We start from the raw sequence: 19,916 nt of genomic DNA on the forward strand, positions 1-19,916 counted from the left end.
ATGATAACAAGTCAATTTTACATGTGAGTAATCATTGAATCATATCATATCATTGAATTTTTTTTAATCATATGTTACCTTAGACAGTATAGCGTTTGTTCTATTAGTATGTTTATATGTCAATATTCTATGGTGTAAAGTGAATCTATTACGATATAGTTAGATATAATTTTCTAGATATAAAAAACTGTGTTTTTATTTAAACAAAGTTTCTTCTGAAATACTTATAAATTCTATTTGACAAAAAAAATTAGTTCTTTTTCGCTATCTTCCTCTTCCCACGGAACCACTTCGACTATAAAAATATCCATCTCTTCATGTTGTTCTTCTTGCTCCTGATTTTCCTGATTTTCCTGTTGTTCCGGCTGCTGTTCTGGTTCGAAGGTCTCATCCTTCTCCACAATACTCTCGACGTCTGTCCAAAAACTCTCTTCTTTTGGGAAAATGGATTGGGCTTCCTGTATTTATCAAAAAAAGAAAATATGAGACACTAATCACGTATTCTGGGGGGGGGGAGTAGTTGAATGAGAGGAGTGGGGGGTCCCAAAAAGACACACCGATTTTTCTCTTGGTTCTAGAAAGACAGATAGGCAGGATCATGCCACTCACACTGTCGATGCCAGAGGAATTACACAAGTCTCAAAAATAAAAGAAAGAAAAAAGGACGCATTTTTTTATAGACAAGAGAGAGAGAGAGAGAGAGAGAGAGAGAGAGAGAGAGAGAGAGAGAGAGAGAGAGAGAGAGAGGGGGAGGGAGGGAGGGAGAGAGAGAGAGACAGACAGACAGAGGAGCAGCACGATCGATCTGCCTACGTAAAGAACGGGACACTCTAGAACAAGACAAGAAACGAGGACTAAGTAAAGAGGAGGACAATCCCCCATAACCCTAAGGGCAAAGGTTTTACGTTATGCCCTGGGGATATATAAGAACTATGTTGGCACAATGTATTATTTATTAATTTTTTCCTTTAGAGCAGGGCACTTCGTATCGAAGAAGTTGTCATAGAAACTTCGAAAAGCGCTCATTCAATTGGAAATTGGAGTGCCTTGTGCTCTTTTTAATAGTCGAAAGTGATTGGAAGGCGACTAACACCCCTCTCACACTCACCATTTCCCCAAACACATATACTCAAAATTTTGAGATAGCCATGTTGTTTAATGTAGTTGAAAGTTCTGGAAATTCGGTCTTAGAGGATGAAAACCACCCTTACAAACCTTAGGGTAAGGGTTGTAATTTATGCCCTGGGGGCAAATAAGGTGTTTATAGAAAGCGTTGTCGTTTCCAAAAGGGCTCATTCGATTGGAAATCGAAAGGCTAAGGACCCTTTTTAATAGTCGAAAGCGAGGGGTTAACAACTGGGCATTTTGAGGGACACCTGGAGGCATGAGGCACGGGTGCACGCCGGAGGCATATTCCAAAGGGCGCAATATGTAATTATATACTGCTAGCCTGTTATTCGGTATCTGTCGAATATTTCAGCACCTTCAAAAGCGATATTTTAAAACTTGGAAAAAATCATTTACGGGTTTATTTGGCAAGGAAAAGAACCCCCAAGACTGAAAACAACTGATATGTACCTAAAGAAGAAGAACGGAGGACTGCAAGTTGTTGATATCCATGCAAAAACTAGGTAGCCCTACGATGGAACTGATGGTGTCACTTTTTCCTATTACACATGCAGCGTTGCCACCAGCTCAAAAATCAAATTCCGATTTTTCTTCAAAAAAAAATCCCGGAACACGGTTTTTAAGTTATACAACATAGGGCTTCGCGGTGATGACGTAAAAAGTAAGGTGCAAAATTCAAAGTACCATGAAACCTGATTTCTAGTTGTAACTAACAACTGATTGTCAATATTCCTAGCATTATTTCGACGTGAAAACGTTCTGGTGGATTAGTAAGATCTACGACAAAAATTTTAGGCCAAAACAATTCGCCAAAGTTCCGAAAAACGTGTCTACGCATTCACGTTTCATCGTTACTTGAATTTCCCGCTCAAGATTTGACGTCACTCTTCGCAGCCCTATTCAATATGGCTTGGCCAGCGGTAAAACTTGCCTTTCATCACGTCTTCACACGTCCCTTTCCCTTTTATCATACCTGCTTTTCTGTTTAGTGGCTGTGCCAAGACGCGCCCTTGGATCTCGGATTCTTAATTGTACTAAAAAAAGGAATCTGCTGCTTTGACACGAAAGAATCCGGATGAAACACAGATCCCTTTTTCCCGAATCTACTTAGAATCCAACTTTCTTGGTACTAAACCCAGGCCTTTGGGTATTTGAAGAGAAAACTGTAAAGCAACAGTCAGAAAAACTGTTACTGCCGAGTTATTAGCAAAAAGCGCTAAGTAAAGCAACCAACTAAAAAAAATATAACTAGTTTCTCTGATATTTATTGGTGCGTTTCAGTAACCATCTCGATAATCACAGATCTAATGACAGCCCTAAGAAACTGGACAAATGAGCTTCAGTAAATCAAACTAAGCTCGGTTAGCACAAGTATAAACACTAAGTCCTACTACTAAGTCTTCTACCGAGCATAACAAGTTTTCCGATGATATTCATCGCTTCCGCTGCCCTAGATCTCGAATGCATTAAAATTATATCAAGAACTCATACGGACGGGGCGGGAGGGGTACATGCACTTGAGCTGGAAGGACCAGCCCTGCCATGGGTGGTCTCGTCGTTCTTAGGAGACATGGTTTAAGATTCTGTTCAGTTATCCACCCTTTTGCACGCTGTTATTAAGGTTATTTTTGTTGATTAAGGTTGGTCGTAAAAAGGGCTGAAAAAAAAAGAAGGAAAAAAGTGCAACCGCAAGAATGGGTTTCTTGTGGTCGGAGGACGCCCAATCTACGGGAGAACAAACAGTTTTTTTGTGTTAAAAAATTTTAAAGTTGTAAGAGTAAGCCTTTTAGAAGACCACCTTTAAAATTCGAATTCGTATTAGTGAAAATTGAAGGATATGAATTTTAAGAAATTGAAGTAAAAATGCCACCGGAAAAGCGTCTTCTAGAGGGGGAAGGACACCCTGGAACGGGGGGAGCGATAGATATTTGGCAAGAAAAAAGTTAAATGGTAGTGTGCCTTCATGTCCACTAATACATTGACTGGTATATAATAATTTTTTTTTGAAGTTTAGGTGATATGATAATGTATAAAGTTGTAAGATTTATTTGTTTTTGTATTAAAATATCACCGAGTGGAGAGGACAAGGGGAGGACAAAAAAAAAATAACAACTACCTCTGAAAAATGTTAAACAAATTCCTTCTGTTGACATACAGAACATGGCGATGGTGGTTGTTATGGTCTTGAGGTCAGTTTTGGGTTTAGGTGCCATTTTTAACATGATGATTGCGATGCTGACGAGACATCAAAAAAGTGAAACCCTTTCTTCTGGATAAATGAATTCAGCTTTGTGAAGATGTCTGAGTCAAAGCCAAAGACAATGTTGGTGCCGATTTCCATAGAAATGGGTTCTGGTGAATGCATGATATACAGGCTGGAGTCACAGTAACCCTGGTCTACCAATGCGGCAGCTAATGTGAGATCAGCATTCAGCCGGAACCACTGTCACAGAATTCCTATGTCGTCAGGGAACGGCATCGCCATATTCTGCGTGTCAACAGAGTGGCATCTTCGCCCATACAAGTAGCCAAACTGCTAAACCTGCCCAACTAATACTACCTTTTCCCTTCCAGCCAGTTTTTAAGCGCACCAGTCATTGATACTCCAGTCTGATTCCACACTAATCTTTGTAGTGGCTCAGGACAACATGTACAGCCTTACTCGTTAGTTTTACAACATCACTATTGATAACCGGTCAATACTTAGCTTCTCAGAGCTTTCCCTCAGAAGCCACAAGAGCGTGGATTTTTTTATTGGTGTTATGGAGCCGTCAGAGGTCTTGACAAGACAAAACCTAGAATTCTTCATGTTCGTCACAGGCTCACTAACCCAATTTTTCTCAACTTGGCGTTTCACACAGTGAGCAATCACTGGCAAATCTTCAAAGATGCCGTCACTTTCCAAGCCTGATTCAGTGTCAGTCGTGGAAGCCGTTTCCTGCTTATCGGACAGAGTATTTTTCTCTGAGTCATCGTCTGAGTCACTGTCGTGAAGTAGAGAAAGACGAACATCCGGTACTTGGTGACCGAAAGCAGAAAGTACGTTGTCGTGTATCAAGGCTTTCATCATTCGCTGGCTTTCAATTTGAGCTCGCCCTAGCTCGAGCTTGATTTCTTCATCCCCGGGCAAAGAAAAATCGGAACTGACAGACACAACACCAATGGATCTAACTCGCTTGGCCTTGGGCAAGGACAACTGTTCATTAGAATATTGAGCTTCAAAATCAAGGCCATTCCCTAAGGCACTCTTGAGGTTGAACGAACTTTATCAAGGCCATCTCCTAAAGCACTCTTGTGAACTCTTGCATAACTGATTTCTCTGGTTTTGAGTGTTAGTTGCAAAATGATATAGCCCTAAGGCGGTTTTGAGTCACTGAACTCTTAAATAACTGATTTTCTTTGGCCTTGAGTGCGGATATAAATAGTCTTCTAAGATCATGGCAATGTCATAAGTTCAATTGTGTTCAGTTAGGAAACAATTATGTCAACCAAAAGGACTAGCAGTAATTTCAGTGTTGATGATAACAAGTCAATTTTACATGTGAGTAATCATTGAATCATATCATATCATTGAATTTTTTTAATCATATGTTACCTTAGACAGTATAGCGTTTGTTCTATTAGTATGTTTATATGTCAATATTCTATGGTGTAAAGTGAATCTATTACGATATAGTTAGATATAATTTTCTAGATATAAAAAACTGTGTTTTTATTTAAACAAGGTTTCTTCTGAAATACTTATAAATTCTATTTGACAAAAAAAAATTTGTTCTTTTTCGCTATCTTCCTCTTCCCACGGAACCACTTCGACTATAAAAATATCCATCTCTTCATGTTGTTCTTCTTGCTCCTGATTTTCCTGATTTTCCTGTTGTTCCGGCTGCTGTTCTGGTTCGAAGGTCTCATCCTTCTCCACAATACTCTCGACGTCTGTCCAAAAAATCTCTTCTTTTGGGAAAATGGATTGGGCTTCCTGTATTTATCAAAAAAAGAAAATATGAGACACTAATCACGTATTCTGGGGGGGGGGGGAGTAGTTGAATGAGAGGAGTGGGGGGTCCCAAAAAGACACACCGATTTTTCTCTTGGTTCTAGAAAGACAGATTAGGCAGGATCATGCCACTCACACTGTCGATGCCAGAGGAATTACACAAGTCTCAAAAATAAAAGAAAGAAAAAAGGACGCATTTTTTTATAGACAAGAGAGAGAGAGAGAGAGAGAGAGAGAGAGAGAGAGAGAGAGAGAGAGAGAGAGAGAGAGAGGGAAGGAGGGAGAGACAGACAGACAGACAGAGGAGCAGCACGATCGATCTGCCTACGTAAGGAACGGGACACTCTAGAACAAGACAAGAAACGAGGACTAAGTAAAGAGGAGGACAATCCCCCATAACCCTAAGGGCAAGGGTTTTGCGTTATGGCCTGGGGATATATAAGAACGATGTTGGCACAATGTATTATTTATTAAATTTTTCCTTTAGAGCAGGGGACTTCGTATCCAAGAAGTTGTCGTAGAAACTTCGAAAAGGCGCTCATTCAATTGGAAATTCGAGTGCCTTGTGCTCTTTTTAATAGTCGAAAGTGATTGGAAGGCGACTAACACCCCTCTCACACTCACCATTTCCCCAAACACATATAATCAAAATTTTGAGATAGCCATGTTGTTTAATGTAGTTGAAAGTTCTGGAAATTCGGTCTTAGAGGATGAAAACCACCCTTACAAACCTTAGGGTAAGGGTTGTAATTTATGCCCTGGGGGCAAATAAGGTGTTTATAGAAAGCGTTGTCGTTTCCAAAAGGGCTCATTCGATTGGAAATCGAAAGGCCTAGGACCCTTTTTAATAGTCGAAAGCGAGGGGTTAACAACTGGGCATTTTGAGGGACACCTGGAGGCATGAGGCACGGGTGCACGCCGGAGGCATATTCCAAAGGGCGCAATATGTAAATATATACTGCTAGCCTGTTATTTGGTATCCGTCGAATATTTCAGCACCTTCAAAAGCGATTTTTTAAAACTTGGAAAAAATCATTTACTGGTTTATTTGGCAAGGAAAAGAACCCCCAAGACTGAAAACAACTGATATGTACCTAAAGAAGAAGAACGAAGGATTGCAAGTTGTTGATATCCATGAAAAAACTAGGTAACCATACGATGGAACTGATGGTGTCACTTTTTCCTATTGCACATGCAGTGTTGCCACCAGCTCAAAAGTCAAATTCTGATTTTTCTTCAAAAAAAAATCCCGTAACGCGGTTTTTAAGTTATACAACATAGGACTTCGTGGTGATGACATAAAAAGCAAGGTGCGAAATTCAAAGTACCGTGAAACGTGGTTTTTAGTTGTAACTAACAACTGATTGTCAATATTCCTAGTATTATTTCGACGTGAAAACGTTCTGGTGGATTAGTAGGATCTACGACAAAAATTTTAGGCCAAAACAATTCGCCAAAGTTCCGAAAAACGTGTCTACGCATCCACGTTTCATCGTTATTTGAATTTCCCGCTCAAGATTTGACGTCACTCTTCGCAGCCCTATTCAATATGGCTTGGCCAGCGGTAAAAGTTGCCTTTCATCACGTCTTCACACGTCCCTTTCCCTTTTATCATACCTGTTTTTCTGTTGAGTGGCTGTGCCAAGACGCACCCTTGGATCTCGGATTCTTAATTGTACTAAAAAAAAAGGAATCTGCTGCTTTGACACGAAAGAATCGGGAAGAAACACAGATTCCTTTTTCCCGAATGTACTTAGAATCCAACTTTCTTGGTACTAAACCCAGGCCTTTGGGTATTTGAAGAGAAAACTGTAAAGCAACAGTCACAACAACTGTTACTGCCGAGTTATTAGTAAAAAGCGCAAAGTAAAGCAACCAACTAAAAAAAATAACTAGTTTGTCAGATATTTATTGGTACGTTTCAGTAATCATCTCGATAATCACAGCTCAAATGACAACCCTGAGAAACTGGACAAATGAGCTTCAGTAAATCAAACTAAGCTCGGTTAGCACAAGTATAAACACTAAGTCCTACTACTAAGTCTTCTACCGAGCATAACAAGTTTTCCGATGATATTCATCGCTTCCGCTGCCCTAGATCTCGAATGCATTCGAGACTTGTAAAATTATATCAAGAACTCAAGCGAATGGGGGACGAGGGGCACACGCACTTGAGCTGGAAGGACCAGCCCCGCCGTGGGTGGCCTCCTCGTCCGTAGGAGACATGGTTCAAGATTCTGTTCAGTTCTGTGCCCTCATGCACGTCTGTATTAAGGTTATTTTGTTGATTAAGGTTGGTCGTAAAAAGGGCTGAAAAAAAAGGAAAAAAAGAAGGAAAAAAGTGCCACTGCAAGAATGGGTTTCTTGTGGACGGAGGACGCCCAGTCTACGGGAGAACAAATAGTTTTTTTTTGTGTTAAAAAATTTTTAAGTTGTAAGAGTAAGCCTTATGGAAGACCACCTTTAAAATTCGAATTCGTATTAATGAAAATTGAAGGATATGAATTTTAAGAAATTGAAGTAAAAATGCCACCGGAAAAGCGTCTCCTAGAGGGGGAAGGACACCCTGGAACGGGGAGAGCGATAGATATTTGGCAAGAAAAAAGTTAAATGGTAGTGTGTCTTCATGTCCACTAATACATTGACTGGTATATAATAATTTTTTTTTTTGAAGTTTAGGTGATATGAAAATGTATAAAGTTGTAAGATTTATTTGTTTTTGTATTAAAATATCACCGAGTGGAGAGGACAAGGGGAGGACAAAAAAAAAATAACAACTACCTCTGAAAAATGTTAAACAAAATTCCTTCTGTTGACATACAGAACATGGCGATGGTGGTTGTTATGGTCTTGAGGTCAGTTTTGGGTTTAGGTGCCATTTTTAACATGATGATTGCGATGCTGACGAGACATCAAAAAAGTGAAACCCTTTCTTCTGGATAAATGAATTCAGCTTTGGGAAGACGTCTGAGTCAAAGCCAAAGACAATGTTGGTGCCGATTTCCATAGAAATGGGTTCTGGTGAATGCATGATATACAGGCTGGAGTCACAGTAACCCTGGTCTATCAATGCGGCAGTTAATGTGAGATCAGCATTCAGCCGGAACCACTGGCACATAATTCCTATGTCATCAGGGAACGGCATCGCCATATTCTGCGTGTCAACAGAGTGGCATCTTCACCCAGACAAGTAGCCAAACTGTATGACCCGTCCAACTAGTATTCTCTTTCCCCTGTCAACCGGTCTGTAAGCGCACCATTCACCGATACGCAATTCCGATTTCACACCGACCTCTGCATTGCTTTGTGGCGACTCAAGTAGTCCTACTCGTCGGTCCTGGACCATCACCCGTTTTAATCGGTCACTACTCAGCTTCTCAGCTTTCCCTCAAAAGCCACAAGAGCGTGGATTTTTTTATTGGTGTTATGGAGCCGTCAGAGGTCTTGACAAGACAAAACCTAGAATTCTTCATGTTCGTCACAGGCTCACTAACCCAATTTTTCTCAACTTGGCGTTTCACACAGTGAGCAATCACTGGCAAATCTTCAAAGATGCCGTCACTTTCCGAACCCGATTCAGTGTCAGTCGCGGAAGCCTTTTCCTGCTTATCGGACAGAGTATTTTCCTCTGAGTCATCGTCTGAGTCACTGTCGCGGAGTACAGAAAGACGAATATTCGGTACTTGGTGACCAAAAGCAGAAAGTACGTCGTCGGGTATCAAGGCTTTCATTATTCGCTGGCTTTCAATACGAGCTCGCCCGAGCTCGAGCTTGATTTCATCATCCCCGGGCAAAGAAAAATCGGAACTGACAGACACAACACCAATGAATCTAACTCGCTTGGCCTTGGGCAAGGACAACTGTTCATTATAATATTGAGCTTCAAAATCCGTTATACTTTCATATCGACGAATTCAATGTAGAAGTTGGAGGAACTAAAAGTTTATTAAAGTACTGTAAGTGCTGGTTTGAGACCGCATTTTCCTAAAAAAATCTTCACACGGTTGACTATTCATGTCGGAGAGTTTGAAAAGACGTTCGAGCCCAAGCCGTTCGAATCGACGAATGAGAAGCACTAGGGAATGCATATTTATCTCTAGGCAATGGTAAAGGTTTGTGGTAATAAAATTCTCGTTCAAAGCATAATGTCCGCTTTTTAGGAACCAGGATCTCCAATGTCGAAATCAGTAAACAACACGAACAAGTAAAGATAACCTCTCAAGAGGAGAAAGTTTGCTGTCGTAAAAAACGCGCCGTACGCTTTCCATAAGCCAAAGATAAAACCGTGTTCCTTCGCTTCCAAGAACACGCTGTTTCAGGTGCGCCGGAGGTACGGAGGCACAGCCGGAGGCACGAAGGAAGGGACACCTGCTACGGTCAGTTATTAGCCCCTCGGTCAAAAGTGACTGGAAGGCTTGTCATTTTTATAGTAAAGATCGATGTGGGTATAATGTATTATTTTTTGTTGTTGTTGTTGTTTAGACCAGGGCACTTCATATCGAAGGAGTTGTCGTGGGAACTTCGAAAAGGGCTAATTCGATTGAAAATAGAAGGGGCTGATGCCCTTTTTAATAGTCGAAAGTGATTTGAGGGCAACTAATCCCCCTTCCACTACCACCCTCCCACGCCAACCCTTCCATTTCTGCTCTTAAAATATAACCAAATCAAAATAGCGTAAGTGTATCCAAGAAATCAAAGAAAGTAAACAGATTTTTTTGCGAATGATATCAAGTTTTCCACTTCAGGTCAACTAGATATGAGGTATGAAACTAAATTAAACACTACTATTTGTGTCCAAATTTTTAAAAGGGTTTATGTTATTAAAAATTGCTGAAAGTTTTTCTCCAGCATACAAATAGCAGGCTAAACTATAAAGTCTTAAGAAACGAAAAGATTTGAATCATTATTTACTTTTTCCCTGAAATAACATATCAATATAAAACGAAGAGAATTTAATTAAAAAAAGTTTTTCCACAAATAAAGTTTTTTCAACGAAGATAAAAGAATTCCGTTAAACCAATAATTAACAAAAATAAAATCACATAATCCCCAAATTATTCAACTACTCTCAATCGGCATCGATAAATAAATGAAACCCAAAACGAACAGAAATTACAATAATTAACCGAATCAAACTCAAAACGAGCAAAAATTAACATAAGTTGGGCTAAAAACCCCTATGCCTTCCCAAGGCCAGAACAAAATTTCTACTTTACTAAAAAAATACAAATGAATGTGCATTGTCAGTTTAATATACATATACTGATATTTAGTAATCAAAATATTATTATTATTTGATTTATTAAAGTTGTAAAAGTAAAAAACATTTATATTTTAAGGAGCACACTTCATTAAAAATAATAGAGGAGACGAAAAGTTAATTGTTCCTCGATGGTATGGGATAATTTTTCACACATAAATGTGTTTTCAGTTACTATGGGTTAGAGTTCGTTCTTTACTATATTTCCATTGAAATGAGCCATAATACAGCTCTCTGTGATTTTCCAGTGCCTAGCTAGATGAGGAGAAAAAAAAATAACGGAGACCAAAAAAAAGATGCCGTATATACAGAATATAGTGGTTGCAGCCACGATTCTTGATTTTCAAGCCCATACGTTTTCCTTGCTGTTCAAGCCATGGGACGGTAGGTTTCCCATATATGGGTTTTGGCAAGGTGGTTCTAATAGTATACTTGTTGTTTTGATCTGACTCAATTTTTAGGAGTTATGGGTTATTTTAGGTTTTACTATGGGGTGTGGTCGACTCTTACTAGGTTACTAGTTACCGCTGCAACCCGAATTAATAAACCCTGTTTGCAAAAAAAAAACAGGAAAAGCCAATGGCCTTTTCTTATTTGAAATAGTAAGAGACGAACCTCAAACAATCAAGTAGCTAACTAAGTCCAATGTAAGCTATGGTTTGCTATTCCAATAATCGTCCTTTAATGTAAGAAAAAACAAAACAAATAAAGATGCCCTCGATGCAGAATATCGTAGTAGCTGCCACTTTTTTTTATTTTCCAGCCAATATATTTCCCTTGTTATGCAAGCCAATGAACTGTTAGTTTCCTATGTAGGGATTTCGGACAATGTGGTTCTAATAGTGTACTTCTTGTTTTGATCTGACTCTATTTTTAGGATTTATGGGCTAATATATATTTCTTAGTATTGGGCGTGATCGTCTCTTAGTAGGTTGCTAGCTACCGCTGTAACCCGGATTGCTAGCTACAGCTGCAACCCGGATTATCGCATTTATTATCATTCCCTTACCTGAAACTTGTTTTTCATAAGTCTTAGGTGGTACAATTGTAAGCATACGTGTTATAACTAGTGATTAGGATACCTTGTGCATTCATCAAGATTGGCCATAAAAATGCAGTTTTTAGCGGAAAAACTGTTTCTATTTTAAAAATGATTTGTTTTAATTACAAAAGGTTTTTAACCCCGTCAATTTCCTTTGAAATGAGCCATTAAAAAACTCTCTAAGATGTTACAATGCCAAGCTATCTGTGGAAAAGCAAAAAGAAAAAGAAAAAAGAAAAGAAAAAGATGCCGTTTATGCAGAATATCGTAGTAGCTGGCACTTTTCTTGATTTTCAAGCCAATGTATTTCCCTTGTTATTCAAGCAAAGGGACGGTAAGTTTCCCATATAGGGGTATCTGACAATGTATTTTTAGGAGTTAAGGGTTATTATATTTAAAAGCATTGGACGTGATTGTCTCTTACTAGGCTGCGAGCTACCGCTGCAACCCAGATTGCTAGCTACGCTGCAACCCAGATCTCGTTTCTTACTAGGTTGCTACCTTACGCTTCAACCCGGATAAACCCGATGACAAACGGGAAAAAGCCTACAATTTTTCTTCTTTGAAATATTAAGATAAAAAGTCCTTATAAGTGAGTCGTTACACAGCTCTCTATGATTTCCCAGTGCCTAGCTAGCTGAGGAGGAAAAAACAAAAACCAAAGAAGATGCCATATATGCAGAACATCGTGGTTTCAGCCACTTTTTTTTATATTGAATCCAATATATTTTCCTTGTTCTTCAAGCCAAGAGACAGTATGTTCTCTATATAGGGGTTTTGGACAAGATGGTTCTAATAGCGTACTTCTTGTTTTGGTCTGACTCAATTCTTAGGAGTTATCGGTTAAGTTTTTACTATGAGGCGTGGTCGTCTCTTACTAGGTTGCAAGCTACCGCTGCAAGCCGGATATACTGCTGCAACCATGATGTGTGTTTCATCATCCGGGTTGCAGCGGTATCTAGCAACCTAGTAAGAGACGATCACGTCCAATGTTAAGAAATATAAAAACCCATAGTTCCTAACAAAGGAGTCAGATCAAAACAAAAAGTACACCATTAGAACCGCCTTGTCCGAAACCCCTGTATAGGAAACTTTCTGTCCCTTGGCTTGAACAGCAAGGGAAATATATTGGCTTGAAAATCAAGAAAATTGACTTTAACCACGTTATTCTCCCCAAACGGGATATTTTTTTCTTTTTTCTTTTTTTTTGTATCCAGAGATAGCTTGGCACTGGATCATCGTAGAGGGTTGTTCAATAGCTCATTTTAAAGGAAATTAATTAGGTTAAAAATCTATAGTAACTAAAATAAATTATTTCTAAAAGAGAATAAATTTTTCCAACAAAAACTGCATTTTTGATGTCTTTTCACGCTGCAGTCTTTCAAACATAATCGTATACCAGCGGTAAGATTTGAACCCACGCCTCCGAAGAGACTGGTGGCTAACACCAGTGCCTTGGACCACTCGGCCAGGCTGCCTCTCATAAATAAATATATATGTGAATTTGAGTTGCATCAGTAGCTAGCAGCCTAGTAAGAGACGATCAGTCCAATGCTAAGAAATGTAAAAACCCAAAACTCCTAAAAATAGACTCAGATCAAAACAAAAGTACATCATTAGAATTACCTTGTCTGAAACCCTACTAGATAAATAATGAATGTCATCATAGTTTTATATTAGAGCTATGACGTGAATAGAAAAACACGAGATTATATTGTTGTTCCTGAAGACGTTATGAAATAATACCATTGCGCCATGACATCATGAAATAAAATCACTACGCCGTGACGTCATAATGAGTATATAAGAAAAGTCAAAACTGTAAATTCTCTCATTCTGGATTAGATAATGGTTAGATCAAAGCAAGCTATACGCAAGTTGAAAAAACAGTACTACACAAACAACAGAGATAGTAACTTGAAAAGAAAAAAGCAAAGGTATTTAACCGACCAGGCGTATCGAGAAGTAATCCGGGTTGCAGCGGTAGCTAGCAACCTAGTAAGAGACGATCACGTCCAATGTTAAGAAATATAAAAACCCATAGTTCTTAAAAAAAGAGTCAGATCAAAACAAAAAGTACACCATTAGAACTGCCTTGTCCGAAACCCCTGCATTGTAAAATTTCTGTCCCTTGGCTTGAACAGCAAGGGAAATACATTGGCTTGAAAATCAAGAAAAGTGGCAGCTACTACAACATTCTGCCTAAACGGGATATTTTTTTCTTTTTTTTTCTTTTGTATTCAGAGATAGCTTGGCACTGGAACATCGTAGAGGGTTGTTCAATAGCTCATTTTAAAGGAAATTAATTGGGTTAAAAATCTATAGTAACTAAAATAAATTATTTCTAAAAGAGAATAAATTTTTCCACCAAAAACTGCATTTTGATGTCTTTTCACACTGCAGTCTTTCAAACATAATCGTATACCAGCGGTAAGAATTGAACCCACGCCTCTGAAGAGACTGGTGGCTAACACCAGTGCCTTGGACCACTCGGCCAGGCTGCCTCTCATAAATAAATATATATGTGAATTTGGGTTGCAGCAGTAGCTAGCAACCTAGTAAGAGACGATCAGTCCAATGCTAAGAAATATAAAAACCCAAAACTCCTAAAAATAGAGTCAGATCAAAACAAAAGTACATCATTAGAAATACCTTGTCTGAAACCCTACTAGATAAATAATGAACGTCATCATAGTTTTATATTAGAGTTATGACGTGAATAGAGTGACGTCATAATTAGTATATAAGGAAAGTCAAAACTGAAAATTCTCTCATTCTTGATTAGAATAATGGTTAGATCAAAGCAGGCTATACGCAAGTTGAAGAAAGAGTACTACACAAACAACAGAGATAGTAACTTGAAAAGAAAAAAGCAAAGGTATTCAACCGACCAGGCGTATCGAGAAGTAATAATTGAGAGAGCAAAAGAAAACAGCAAGATGTGTTATCACAATGATGAAGATTATAGACATGCAAAAATTGAGACAGCCAAACAAAAGATCAAGGAACGGTATGGTAATGATGAACATTACAGAGAAGCAAGAATTGAGCAGGCTAAACAAAAGATCAAGGAGCGTTATCACAATGATAAACTTTATAGAGAAGCAACAATTGAGCAGGCTAGACAAAAGAGCAGGGAACGTCATCACAATGTACAATAAAGAACGACACCTTGCCCATGTTAACTAAAACATAAATAGGGATTATGTAATTTCCAATAGTATCATGGCTGTAGAGATGGCTGAAACCTAGTTACAATAAAAAACGATCATTGGAATAACAAAAATTGCATACCTTTGGAATTAGCTAGCTACTTGATTATTTGAGACTCGTCTCTTACTATTTAAAAGAAGAAAAAGCCGTAGGCTTTTTCCTGTGTGTAATCAGTTTATTATCATAGGCAGCGCGCTAGCACTGCCTGAGTAAAGAACGATGTGGGCACAATGTGTTTTTTTTCCGGGTTGCAGCGATAGCTAGCAACCTAGTAAGAGACGATCACGTCCAATGTTAAGAAATATAAAAACCCATAGTTCCTAACAAAGGAGTCAGATCAAAACAAAAAGTACACCATTAGAACCGCCTTGTCCGAAACCCCTGTATAGGAAACTTTCTGTCCCTTGGCTTGAACAGCAAGGGAAATATATTGGCTTGAAAATCAAGAAAATTGACTTTAACCACGTTATTCTCCCCAAACGGGATATTTTTTTCTCTTTTCTTTTTTTTTTACAGTAAAGAACGACACTTAGCCCATGTAAACTGAAACATAAATAGGGATTATGCAATTTCCATCAGTATCATGGCTGCAGAGGTGTCCGAAACCAAGTAAAGAACAAACCATTATAGTAAAGAACATTTCATGTTAAAGATTAATCATTGATGATGCCATAATCATAGTTTGTAGCCAGGTTGTCTCTTACTATTCCAAAGAAGAAAAAGCCGTAGGCTTTTTCCTGTTTGTAATCATATAGTAAAGAATGATCCAGGTTGCAGCGGTAGCTAGCAACCTAGTAAGAGACGATCACGTCCAATGTTAAGAAATGTAAAAACCCATAGTTCCTAAAAAAGGAGTCAGATCAAATTCAAAAGTACACCATTAGAACCACCTTGTCCGAATTACATAAGGATCGATGTGGTTCATTATAAATTGTAAAAGGCTTAGAGCTTCTAATGCTCGAAGATTATAGAATTAAAAATTATCCAATACCGGGAATCGAACCCGGGTCTACTAGATGAAAGCCAGCTATCCTATCCGCTAGACCACATGGGACCATAAAACAGTGTTATAATAAAGAACGACCTCTTGCCTATACCTTAGGGTTTTTAGTATATGTTTTTGTAAGACTAATGATTTAGAACAAATTCTTGGAACACCTCCTCAAGAAAAAAGTATTTCTAACTGTGTTTTTCTGGGTTGCAGTGGTAGCTAGCAACCTAGTAAGAGACGATCACGTCCAATGTTAAGAAATAGCAATTGAGAAAAGGAGCAATTGCCGTTTATATAGCAGCAATAAAAATATATATATACAAGCATACATATCAACATCGAAGGAAAAGTAATGTTTTTCAATTATGGGAAAAACGAATTACATTAAAAGACAATTATTGGATATATATTAGAGCTATGACGTGAATAGAAAAACACGATATTATGTTGTGGTTTCTGAAGACGTCATGAAATAATATCATTGCGCCATGACGTCATGAAATAAAATCATTACGCCATGACGTCATAATCCGGGTTGCAGCGGTAGCTAGCAACCTAGTAAGAGACGATCACGTCCAATGTTAAGAAATATAAAAACCCATAGTTCCTAACAGAGGAGTCAGATCAAAAAAAAAGTACACCATTAGAACCGCCTTGTCCGAATCCCCTGTATAGGAAACTCTCTGTCCCATGGCTTGAACAGCAAGGGAAATATATTGGCTTGAAAATCAAGAAAAGTGGCAGCTACTACAACATTCTACCTAAACGGGATATTTTTTTTTTTTTCTTTTGTATCCAGAGATAGCTTGGCACTGGAACATCGTAGAGAGTTGTTCAATGCCTCATTTTAAAGGAAATTAATTGGGTTAAAAATCTATAGTAACTAAAATAAATTATTTCTAAAAGAGAATAAATTTTTCAACCAAAAACTGCATTTTTGATGTCTTTTCAAACTGCAGTCTTTCAAACATAATCGTATACCAGCGGTAGGATTTGAACCCACGCCTCCGAAGAGACTGGTGGCTAACACCAGTGCCTTAGACCACTCGGCCAGGCTGCCTCTCATAATTTGGGTTGCAGCAGTAGCTAACAACCTAGCAAGAGACGATCAGTCCAATGCTAAGAAATATAAAAACCCAAAACTCCTAAAAATACAGTCAGATCAAAACAAAAGTACCTCATTAGAACTACCTTGTCTGAAACCCTACTAGATAAATTAGAGCTATGACGTGAATAGAAATACACGAAATTATATTGTTGTTTCTGAAGACGTCATGAAATAATACCATTGCGCCATGACGTCATGAAATAAAATCATTACGCCGTGACGTCATAACTACTATATAAGAAGCTTCAGAACTGTAAATGTTCTCATTCATAATTAGATAATCGTTAGATCAAAGCAAGCTCTACGCAAGTTAAAAAAACAGTACTACACAAACAACAGAGATAGTATCTCGAAAAGAAAAAAAGCAAAGGTATTCAACCGACCAGGCGTATCGAGAAGTAATAATTGAGAGAGCAAAAGAAAACAGCATGATGTGCTATCACAATGATGAAGATTATAGACATGTAAAAATTGAGACAGCCAAACAAAAGATCAAGGAACGGTATGGTAATGATGAAGATTACAGAGAAGCAAGAATTGAGCAGGCTAGACAAAAGATCAAGGAGCGTTATCACAATGATAAACTTTATAGAGTAGCAACAATTGAGACAGCCAAACAAAAGAGCAAGAAACGGTATGATAACGATATAGATTACCGAAACAAACATAAGAAAAAAGTTGCTACCAGAATAATGGGTAGATACTGGGGTGACAAAAGCTATAATGAAAAAATTAAATTCTCTGCGAGGTTGTACCGAAGAACGCATAAGGACAAAGGTAAAAATTACATTCAGAAATACAAGAAGATGGCAAAAATGCAGGCTGATCTTCTTAAATTGAGAAACATTTTACGCATGTTTTACCAGGATCACGAATTACTATGTAAGAAGCGTCAGAACTGTAAATGTTCACATTCATAATTACATAATGGTTTCAATCAATATAGTAAAGAAAGAACTTCAGTCCATAGTAACTAAAACAAGATTATAATTAGCTTTGGTATAAAATACTGTCAGCAGTGGGATTCGATCCCATGCCTCCGAATTGAAGAGTGGCTAACACCAGTACCTTAAACCGCTCGACCACGCTGCCTCACATAACTATGCCGAAATAATGCCATTATAAACGCCATAATACTCTAAATTTATAATAAAGATGTAATAAAGATCAAACTCTTCCCTATACTAACTTGCATACGCAACTTCACTATAGTTAAGATTACAGTATTTATATTTTTACATTAAAAGACGATCACTGAAATAACAAACCATTCCATACATTGGATTTAGTTAGCTACTTTATTGTTTGAGTTTCGTCTCTTACTATTTAAAAGAAGAAAAAGCCGTAGGCTTTTTCCTGTTTGTATTTATAGTTAAAAAACAAACTCAAGTCCAAAGAAATTATATTAAAAGACGACCATTAGAAGAACAAACCATTGCATACAATGGACTTAGTTAGCTGCCTGATTCTTTGAGAGTCGTCTCTTACTACTCCAAAGAAGAAAAAGCCGTAGGCTTTTTCCTGTTTGTAATCTGGGTTTTATATAAATCCGGGTTGCAGTGGTAGCTAGCAACCTAGTAAGAGACGATCACATCCAATGTTAAGAAATATAAAAACCCCTAAATCCTAAGAAAAGAGTCAGGTCAAAACAAAAATTACACCATTAGAACCACCTTGTCTGAAACTTCCCTATAGTTAACTTTCTGTCCCTTTGCTTCAATAACAAAGAAAATATATTGGCTTGAAAATCAAGAAAAATGGCAGCTACTTCAACATTCTGCCTAAACGGGATATTTTTTTCTTTCCGCTTGATTTTTCTCCTCAACTAGCTGGGCACTGGAAATCATAGAGAGCTGTATAATAGCTCATTTTAAAGGAAATTGCAACATCTAGTCACTTTTGTAATTAAAAATTAAACACTTTTTAAAGTAGAATCAATTTTGTCAAAAAAATGCATTTTTGATGTATTTTCATACTGCAGTCTTTTCAAAGATATTTGAATTTTGAAGCAATCAAACAGTTCATGGTAATGAAATCTATAGTAATAATAGCTACTTGTCTCAATAGTAACCAACACTCTAAAGAATAAAATTTTGATTGTCTCAATAGTAACCTAAACTCTAAACAACGAATTTTTGGTACCAATATATAAATAAAAGCAAACAGTTCGTGATAACGAAATTTATTTTGTTTAGTAAAAGCGACTCGTCTCAATAGTAAAACTTGCTACATCTAGTTCCTTCTGTAATTAAAGATAAAATATTTTTTAATAGTTCCGGTTTGCAGCGGTAGCTAGGAACCTAATTAAAAGAGATCATTCGAAGAACATACCATTGTATATATTAAACTTAGTTAGCTGCTCAATTCCTTGAAGAGAAAAATCTTATTTGTCAACTGAAACTAGAATAATTCCTGAAAATTTAAAAAAATATAATTTTATTTAGCTGCAAAGTGCAAAAATATTTACGGTGTCTGAACAATAATTTCCATTTTTTAATTCAAACCATTACAGTAAAGACCGATCTGTAGCCAGTAGTAACTGAAGATCCGGGTTGCACCGTATTATAATAGAAAAGAGGAACTCTCACTTATATTCAGGTTGCAGCGGTAGCTAGCAACCTAATAAGAGACGATCACGTCCAATGTTAAGAAATATAAAAACCCATAGCTCCTAAAAAGGAGTCAGATTAAAACAAAAAGTACACCATTAGAACTGCCTTGTCTGAAACCCTTGTATAGTTACATTAAAAGACGATCATTCGAATAAAAAACAATTGCATACATTGGAATTAGTTAGCTACTTGATGGTTTGAGGTTCGTCTCTTACTATTTCAAAGAAGAAAAAGCCATAGGCTTTTTTCTGTTTGTAATCAGTTTATTAGAATAAAGATCGAACTATTCCCTATACTAACTTGCATAGGCAACTTCACTGTAGTTAAGATTACATATAATAAAGAACGACCTCTTGCCTATACTAAACTTTATAGGCCACTTAAATATAGTATAGCTTAGTAAAGTTTACGTGAAAGACCGATATAGTTCATCATAAATGGCGTTTGTCAGTAATTTCATGTTAAATATTGACCAATGATGTCTTAATTGAGGTTGTAGCCAGGTCGTCCCTTACTATTCCAATTAAGAAAAAGCCATAGGCTTTTTCTTGTTTGTATTACATTACAT

At 37.6% G+C, this 19,916-nt stretch overlaps 1 protein-coding gene and 1 long non-coding RNA gene across 2 annotated transcripts in view; one reads left to right on the forward strand and one right to left on the reverse strand.

Moving 5' to 3' along the window:
• Nucleotides 1–233: 233 nt before the first annotated feature.
• Nucleotides 234–19,916, reverse strand: part of LOC148940216 (uncharacterized) — a 51,281-nt gene continuing 31,598 nt past the window's right edge. The window contains exon 3 of the long non-coding RNA XR_016143461.1: nt 234–458. This is a non-coding gene — a long non-coding RNA (uncharacterized LOC148940216). The remainder of the gene's footprint in view (nt 459–19,916) is intronic.
• Nucleotides 4,617–19,916, forward strand: part of LOC148940217 (mpv17-like protein) — a 99,053-nt gene continuing 83,753 nt past the window's right edge. The window contains exon 1 of the mRNA XM_089105955.1: nt 4,617–4,669. The gene's annotated coding sequence lies outside the window, so the exon portion shown is untranslated. The remainder of the gene's footprint in view (nt 4,670–19,916) is intronic.

The sequence above is a fragment of the Artemia sp. Qi Xiang Cuo genome, chromosome 20 (genome assembly GCF_049724085.1).
Source record: "Artemia sp. Qi Xiang Cuo chromosome 20, ASM4972408v1, whole genome shotgun sequence".
Taxonomy (NCBI): Eukaryota; Metazoa; Arthropoda; class Branchiopoda; order Anostraca; family Artemiidae; genus Artemia; species Artemia sp. Qi Xiang Cuo.